This window comes from Mytilus trossulus, chromosome 1 (genome assembly GCF_036588685.1).
Source record: "Mytilus trossulus isolate FHL-02 chromosome 1, PNRI_Mtr1.1.1.hap1, whole genome shotgun sequence".
Taxonomy (NCBI): domain Eukaryota; kingdom Metazoa; phylum Mollusca; class Bivalvia; order Mytilida; family Mytilidae; genus Mytilus; species Mytilus trossulus.
Genome location: NC_086373.1, coordinates 74,780,497 through 74,789,568, shown reverse-complemented (window position 1 = coordinate 74,789,568; position 9,072 = coordinate 74,780,497). Strand labels below are relative to the sequence as shown.

Genomic DNA, 9,072 nt, shown 5'->3' with positions numbered 1-9,072 from the left:
TAAGTTTATGCAAAATGGGTCAATAAACGATCAATAGTTTTGACATAATTCAACAATTTTATTTTTCATTTGCTGATGTTCATTGGAAATAGTGGACACTTGACCATAAACAAAATTTTAATGTGTCAATTTTTTAGGGACTTTCCGTTTTGAATTTTCTTTTGATTTCAATATTTTTTCCTTTTATAATTTTATGATTTCGCAATAAAAGTATTATGAACATGTATTGTGTCGTTGCCCTGCATACCTGGTTTCCATTTCATAAAGATATCGCTTCATCTAAAAGATAAAGTTCCAGTCATTTGCTTTAATCTTAAAAACATATTTGAAAGTATTTACTACATGTAGCTGGTACGCAGTTATACTAATCAGAAGAGTTTACAGTCAAAATAACTGAAATAAATATCTAAGAACGCTTTTTGTTTCATAATCACTAATAAGATCGGAATCAAAATCTTTTGTTGTTTTCAACAGCATGCAATTTCGCCTTTTCATACTTTCAAGGAATAGATAAAACATATCAATTTATTTCAAGTCTTTAATTGAAAAAAACTTAATACATATAAAAAATATATCATAGCAATTCTTAAAAACTCTTCCGCAGTCTCTATCCCCAATGTAGTCTATGTACAGTGGATGATTGTCACCAAAGCCGTGTTGGTAGGAATGTTTCCATCTAAAATGAAATGATTTTTTAAACATTTATTAGTGATTTCATTTGTAAAACAGTATTTTCAAATATTTTCTTAAATATAGCTGCATTTATAATAAACAAGAAGAACTAAATTTATAAAGTATTAGATATATGTTTAACCCCGCCTTATTCTTTATGTTGCTGAACTATTGTTTCAGGCAAGAGGAGGTGTATACCTCTTAACATATTTGAGCCGGCTGCATTTGTTTGTACCTGTCCTTTTTTACACTCAAGTCAGGAACCTGTTGATCAGTTGTTTTCGTTTGTTGATTAGGTTCATACGTGTTCTCGTTTCTCGTGTTAATTATATATATATATTAGACCGTTTGTTTTCCCGTTTATATGTTTTTACACTAGTCATTTTAAGGCCATTTATGGCTTGCTGTTTTGTGTGAGTCAAGGCTCCGTGTTGCATACCGTACCTTGACTAACAATTGTTTTCTTTTACAAATGGGCTAATTCTGTAGTCAAGTGGTTGTCGTTGGTGTCTGTCTGACATATTTGTTATTTGTAAAATGGTTTGTATACAGTAGGACGTAAGTTTTCTTTATTGCGTTGTATCATATTTTTCATTTTGGAGAGTTTCAATAATACAGTATGGGGATTTCTTATTGTTGAAGGTCGTAGGATTGCCTTTTTTTTTCTTTCTGTTCACTTCATTTGAACCTGTATATGCTTGTCTCATGGCCAATTGTTCCGCATCTCCTGAGTTTTATTTATTATACATATTATGGATTTTCTGATTTTAATTGTAAAAAGAAATTAATGATGATTGAAGATAATCTGTTGCAAAACAGTCCATAACATACATCAAATGATTGATCAGATAAACATGTTATTAACCACTTACCATAACAACACTGATGGTAGGATCAAAACTTTGTGTCTACCATCTATTACGACCACCGCCTTGTCGACCTCCAAAATTTCGTCGTCCGCCTCCAAATATTCTACCGCCTCCAAATTTTTGACCGCCTCCAAATTGTCTTCCGTTGCCCCACTGATTTCTGCCTCCCCATCTGTTACCTCTACCTGATTGGTCAATAATTAAAGTGTCTTGTTGACCTCCACCGCCTCCTCCGCCCCCGCCACCTCCACTTCCTCCTCCTCCTCCACCACCGCCGCCACCGCCTCCACCGCCACCTCCTCCTCCGCCGCCTGCACAAATAATTATGTCCACCAGAACTATCAATACTACTAAAGTGATGAGTTGGTATTTCATTGTGATCTACAATAAAATACAAAAAAGGTTTTACATCGAAAGGTAACCGTTTTCGCTTCAATGTTTCAATGAATCTGTCGACAGTAACAGTAAGCGTTTTTTTATCAATTGAAAAATTGTCAATTTCAAAACCTTTGTTATATAAATACTTCTTAAAGACATATTTGTTAAATATAACGTCTATTTGAATATTTACGTTAATACATTTTTTTGTCTGATAAAGCACATTGTGTTACAGTAATTTTGTATAATAAGGGATTATGTAGAATCCTGATTTTTCAGGGGATTTTGCATAATCAGTAAATTCATTAGTGACTATATCTCATCCCTGACCATTTCCAATGATTTTATATTATCACTTAAAATAATAAATATTATTCTAAAATGTCCCTGACAATATTCCAGCAACTATAAATAATACAAAGTAATTTCATGAAAATATATCAAATATAAACAAAAAATATTTATAATGTTTTACCCTTTTTAAATTGTTTAAACTGGATAAAATTGTATTCCCTGTTCATCAATCTAATCTAAGAGTGTTTTCTAAGTGATATGGTATTTATCTGTATTGAATCATTTATAAGCAATTATTTGAAATAAAAGATAATAATAGCGAAATTCTTGAAGATAGTGGTAACTGCATATACATGCTATGAATTAACTGCTTGCACAAACACGTAAATTCAGCGTAAACTATACAGGTGTTAGATAAAGGGAGATGTGGTATGAGTGCCAATGAGACAACTCTTTATTCAAATAACAATTTAACTAAAGTAAACCGTTATAGGTCAACGTACGGACTTCAACACGGAGCCTTGGCTCTCATCGAACAACAAGCTATAAAGGGCCCCAAAATTACTTATTTAAAACCATTCAAACGGGGAAAAAAACGGTATAATCTATATAAAATACAAGAAACGAAAATCACGTATAAATTACATATAAACGACAACTACTGTACATCAGATTCCTGATGTGTGTTCTTATTGTAACTGCAAAGTGTATATATTTTTTTGTTTGTTAGATAAATGGCAATGAAAATGATCAAAACACCTTTATAATGTCAGGGATTCTACATTATCTCTCAAAATGTCAGGGATTAAACATTGTCTTTAATTAGTAATAGCTGCATAATCATACACAGTTACTGTAACAAATACACTCGTTTGAGAATCAAAACATGTAAATTGTTTCTTGCAGCGACTAACATTTTTTGTCGAACTATTTCAACAGTTTTATACTATTTATTTTTTATTTTTTTTTGTATTCATTTATTTGAATTATGCTTGCTCTTGTTTATATAATTTGCAATGGATCAGAGAGTCCCTAAATGCAATTTAATTGTTTTTTACGTGGTTTCGTTAACTAAAAACCTTTAACAATCTCTCGGGATGAAATAAAAATGATGATATCTAAGTAATATCCAATGGTATATGGTTACCAACATTGTAAATTGAGTTTGGAGTTTTGAAAAGATTGATTTTTTAGAAGATGTTCAAATAAACTTCTCGACCTTCTAGATATTATATATTATATAATTCATTCATATTGTCTATGGTCTTTTTCTTTAATTTGAAGGACAAAATTGAGAAATGTTAAGATAAAAAGAAATTAGAATTCAGGTCTTTGTAAGATAAGTAATTTCTCTGAAGGATTCAATCAACTCATTTGCATATATATACATTTAATTTCTTATTCGTTCTAGTTTATCATAGTATATGTGCTGATTATATATTTGTTATAAATGATAGTTTCGTCTTCTTGATGAAACTATTTTCAAGGGTTGGCAATGTTCGCTGTCGAAGTATTATGTAAATAGAATGAATCAGTATGCAAATATTTTTAATTTATATAAAAAAAATCAAGAAGTTGTATTATGATTTTCAAAGAGACAAATCTTTCCTGGAGACCAAATAACATAAATATATATACATAAAAAAAGAACATTTATATCACGAACAGCTCTCCCACAAGCAATAATAAGAGCACACACCTCAGGCACGAGTATGTTTATTATGTTGTTCTCGATTCGTTCACTTTTTATAAACATGCAAATACTTATTTAAGATTATGTTACGATTACTACTATGGCTTAACTGCACAAATCAACTAAAACTAGATTATATTCTTACCTGAGCTGCTATGTCTATATTCAAATATACCTGGCTTTGACTTGATGTTTGTCTTTTATAGTATTCATACTTCCTCTTTTTTTATGATTTACAGACATAAATTATTCTATATGACATCTGTCTTAATATAACATAGCCTAACGTTACTAGGGTAAAGGATAAATGTAGGTCAATGTATAAACCACTGCGTTTATTTATTAAATTTTTTCACAAAATCCCCCAAATAAGATATGACGTATTTCATACGTACAACGTTAAGGTTACGACCTCGGTGTAGCTTCAGATTAGTTGTAGTTTCTCGTATTAGTATTTGCCTCTGGTTCATCGAACTTCTTTGAAATAATAATGTTTGTGTATACTGTCGTATTCACAATGATGTCTTTAGATTTCGTGACGTTTTATGTTTTACATTTGTGTGTACGTTTTATACCGCACAAGTATACGATATTTGCACAGGAACAGGGATCAGACATGACTTGTCTTAAACATGTTAAAGATGTTTAGGACCAAAATATCCACCAATTTCTAGTCATTATATTTTTGAATGCTTAAAATGATCGGTATAAGAAATTTTCAGATTTTGAATGCCAAAACTCAACCCCTTTCCGAATTTTCTTCCCCGTTATTTAATAGTGATTTTTAATTTAAATTTCTATTTCTCAATTTGAGCTATATTCAAGAAACACATTACAACAAACAACTGAACATGAATTACAGCAAAGGATTAATATTTACATACCTATTGTGAAAAAAAAGCTTCTCTATTTAATATTAACAAAATGCTCGTTTGTCGGAATAACGGAGCCCCTTGCAAAAGTAATGTATCTGCATATGTTAAGTAATAATTGTTGATAGCAACTGAGTGCATGCAAGTCACATATTGTATGAAATCACATACAGGAACGAAGTGGGTGTAACAAGCCATACACAAGAAAACAGTATAAATCTTTGATTGAATATAAAACTGACTATGGTTATGTAACCATCAACGTGTATGTAATTCAACTGCTTTAACAACTACAAAATGTTTAGATTAAAAGTAAAATAACAAAAAAATTCCGACCTACAAGGGAAATTCAAAACGGAAAGTCTACAGTAAAAATGGCAAAATCAAAAGCACAAACACATCAGACGAAAGTAAAACAGCTTTTATATTCCTGACAGGCATGCATGATTGACCACAATCAATAGTTTTTCATTTAAATTTCGTCGATTTTCCATACGACATCGTTCTTCTTTTGCAGCTAACCACATTTCTTTTTCTAAATAAAAAGTTTGGGACATAATCTGGACTTGAAGAAAACTTGGAATACTCGTAGGCAATATTTTGCCTTTCGTTTTCTTTAAGCGGATGTGACAAAACATATCGACACTTTTGTCAAGACAAGGGCAAGATTTTCAAGTAAATAAACACAACCATACATGATCATGTCTTGTGCCAGTAGCCTTGTATTAAGAACATTCTCATGAATCAGGGAAACAAATCTTTGGTGCATTATATCGAGGGTTACAAGAAGTTTAAACATTATATATGTTAAGCTTCAAAAGATTCCTCTCTAACATTTGCATTGGAAATATATATGTACAAGTACACACGCTACCACAAATAGCTGACACTGCTTAGCACCATTGCATGATCAAACTCAAGTTTGTATTGGGAGAAGTGATAAATTAGATGCACAGGACTGGGGTTGGCATGTTGAGGAAAATAACTTGTTTCCAATAAGTGCAATACTACATCCGGCTCCTGTAAAGCAGATGTTATTGTAAATTAAACTATGACACGCAACGATGCTGCTTCATTAAAAATGGAATACATACTACACCTGCATGTTAAAATACAAGTAACATTACAGAGGCTGGTGAACTTGACGGTATGTGAAGTCATCAATATGCATGTACGTTGTAGAAACATTAACTTTGCGTTAAGAAGACTCATTTCAAAATCTGTCTTAGTAATTTTTTATAAATCTCAATATTTTTAGATAAAAACGGAACCCCCAAGCTTTATAAAATCAAGTACTCAAATATTACACAGATTAGGCCATGTACAATCCAATGGGTTTTTTTAAGATTGCTTACTCATCTTCATGTTCTAATATGGGTGTGTCCATTTCACTGACAAAAATCTATTTGCAGTAAAGGACTGTAAGAAATACTGTTCGCGTAGTTGTGCTCATCTTATCTCGATTCTAAAACACTCTTAAAACACCCCTGGATACTACCAATTTTAAATCTATATATATCTCTGAAATTAATACTATCAAAACTTTTAATTTTCAATCCTGTATACCAACATTTCCAATATGAAATTGACAAATCGTCTTTAAGAAATTATTTACAAGGCTTTTCACTGTAAAAATGGTAGCATAGCGATAAATTAATTACTTTGAGATACCATTCGGCATATTTTTAACAAAAAGGTAAACTATGCTAGGATGTACCATGGCAGGAATATGCAAGTTGTTATCAATTTGATTGATGTTTTTAATGGGTTTAATTTTTTCCATTTGCATTTGCACTTTTCGTTTAGACTTTTTCTCAGAGTTCGCTATTTTTGTGTTTCTACTTTTCATACAGAGGAACAAGTGATCAGAATGCTGGAGTTTCTGAAGGACAATAAATTTGTTAAATATGGAAGATTAATGTTTCAACATTTTTTCGGAATTCTTATGACAACGAACTGTGTGCCTCTAATCGCTGACTTCTTCTTGTTTTCATATGAATCGAAAAACAAGAAAATCTAAAAAGCTAGATCAATTAATTCTACATTAAAATATAATTATGTTATCCCATTAACCATAAAAACTTTTCTGATTGGATTTTATTGCATTATCCTCCTAAACTAGAACTTCAATTAAAAAAAGGAAACACAGCTTCCTTCGCCTCATTTTTATACCTAAACCTCGAATTTGACATAAGCGGTCATCTCAGTAAAAAAAAAATCCTTTACCAACGAGACGATTTTGATTTCGAAATTATTAATTTCTCTCATTTAAGTGATAAAGATAATGTTAAAATGTTAACTGCTGTATCTCTATTTTTTACATTTTTACCTATTATGTCTGATTGTTTTGTTCCCAAATTTTTGTCAATAATTTAATTTTATGGGACTGTCAAACAAGTGAGCGGTGCATCTAGCTATATCTTTATGTTTTGTCCACCATTTTCTTCTAGGGAAAACGTTAAGAAATGTTTGGTCTTCAATGCAGTTAAACTTCGTACTTTATTTTTGCCTTTTTAATTTTTGTAGATTCAAGAGTCACTAATGAGTCTTTTGAACACGAAACTCGAGTCTGGCGCAAATACAAAATTAAAATTCTGGTATCTATGATGATTTTATTTAGATGATGTTATTACAACGCTTTATTATTAAAGGGAATTAAGAGATAATGAATTGCATAAATTATATATTTTTGTAAACTACTGCCTATTGCACTTTCTAATATGTTTTTGTTTAAAGTATAAAGGAGAAGTCTAGTCAGTTTACCACGGTTGTGACCCCGTCAGTGCACATTTCTCCAGTTTTAGTTATTATTTTAATTAATGTTTACGGGGTCCATACTTTTTTCATTCTTTCATCTAGCCAATGGACTGAAATAGAATGTATTTTATGAGCAAAAATATACCAAATAATATAAAATAAAAAGTATATGTGATATGATTGCTAATGAGACAACTTCCCACAAGAGACCAAAATGACACAGACATTAACAACTATAGGTCATCTTATTTATCCAATTGATAAACTATTAATGATATTCGCTACACAAACAAATCAGACTAAATAGGGTTTCTACCATTATGAACACGTGCAATTTTAAATCACAATGAAGCCATTTTAGACACATCTTTTCAATAAATATATTTATGTCTATCGACTATAAAAAAAACGCACTAAATACGTTCTATGTATTTTTGTTTTGCATGGCTATAATTATGACCATGTCAAATATTTAATGATAATGATGTGATATTTTATGACAATGTTGTCAGTTAAGACACATTTCACATGCCTACCTCAGCTTCCTAAAATTTGTTAAGTTTTGTTTGTTAGTTTTGTTATTTAGCTGTTATCCCCTCAGCATAAGTATATTCTAAACGAACTAAATCCAGTTTTTTTCGCTTCATCAATTGAGAGATTTGAACGCCCCTATAAATCAATCTAGAAACGTTTTAAGATACATGGGATATTTATTTGAAGCCCTCGCCTAAAAAGTTTTTTTAATCAATTAATTGGTATAGAAAGTAAAAACATTTTATATTTCTGCGCATATACATAAGTACGAAACGTATTTGTGTTTTCTGTGCAATGTGTTTTGAGGTTTAAAAAATAAGTTTCATACGGTTGTTCGATTGTTTAACAGACTATCGGCATTCCAAAGGGAACGAACTGAGCCCCACTTCTTGACGACTTGTTTCTTTATTATTATGAGGCTGACTTCATACAAGAACTTCTTATCTTTTAACTCTACTTTCCGCTATAAAAATGATGTTTTTTCACTGAATTATTCAAAATTTGGTGACTATGTTGATTGCATCCATCTTATTGAACTAGAGATAAAGGATACAATAGATACAGTTAAGTCGGCCTCATATCTTGACTTGCATCTAGAAATTGACAATGAGGGTCGGTTGAAAAAAAACTTTACGACAAAATAAAATTGAGAATGGAAATGGGGAATGTGTCAAAGAGACAACAACCCGACCAAATAAAAAACAACAGCAGAAGGTAACCTACAGGTCTTCAATGTAGCGAGAAATTCCCGCACCCGGAGGCGTCCTTCAGCTGGCCCCTAAACAAATGTATACTAGTTCAGTGATAATGAACGCCATACTAATTTCTAAATTGTACACAAGAAACTAAAATTAAAATAATACAAGACTAACAAAGGCCAGAGGCTCCTGACTTGGGACAGGCGTAGAAATGCGCCGGGTTTAAACATGTTTTTGAGATCTCAACCCCCCCCCCCCTTTACCTCTAACCAATGTAGAAAAGTAAACGCATAACAACACGCACA

General features: G+C 31.5%; 1 long non-coding RNA gene across 1 annotated transcript; it reads right to left on the bottom strand.

Annotated features, from left to right (window-relative positions):
- Nucleotides 1-520: 520 nt before the first annotated feature.
- Nucleotides 521-1,793, bottom strand: LOC134710021 (uncharacterized). Its single transcript, XR_010106082.1, has 2 exons — nucleotides 1,545-1,793; nucleotides 521-676 (listed from the first exon to the last, which is right to left on the bottom strand). It is a non-coding gene; the product is annotated as an uncharacterized LOC134710021 (long non-coding RNA).
- Nucleotides 1,794-9,072: the final 7,279 nt, after the last annotated feature.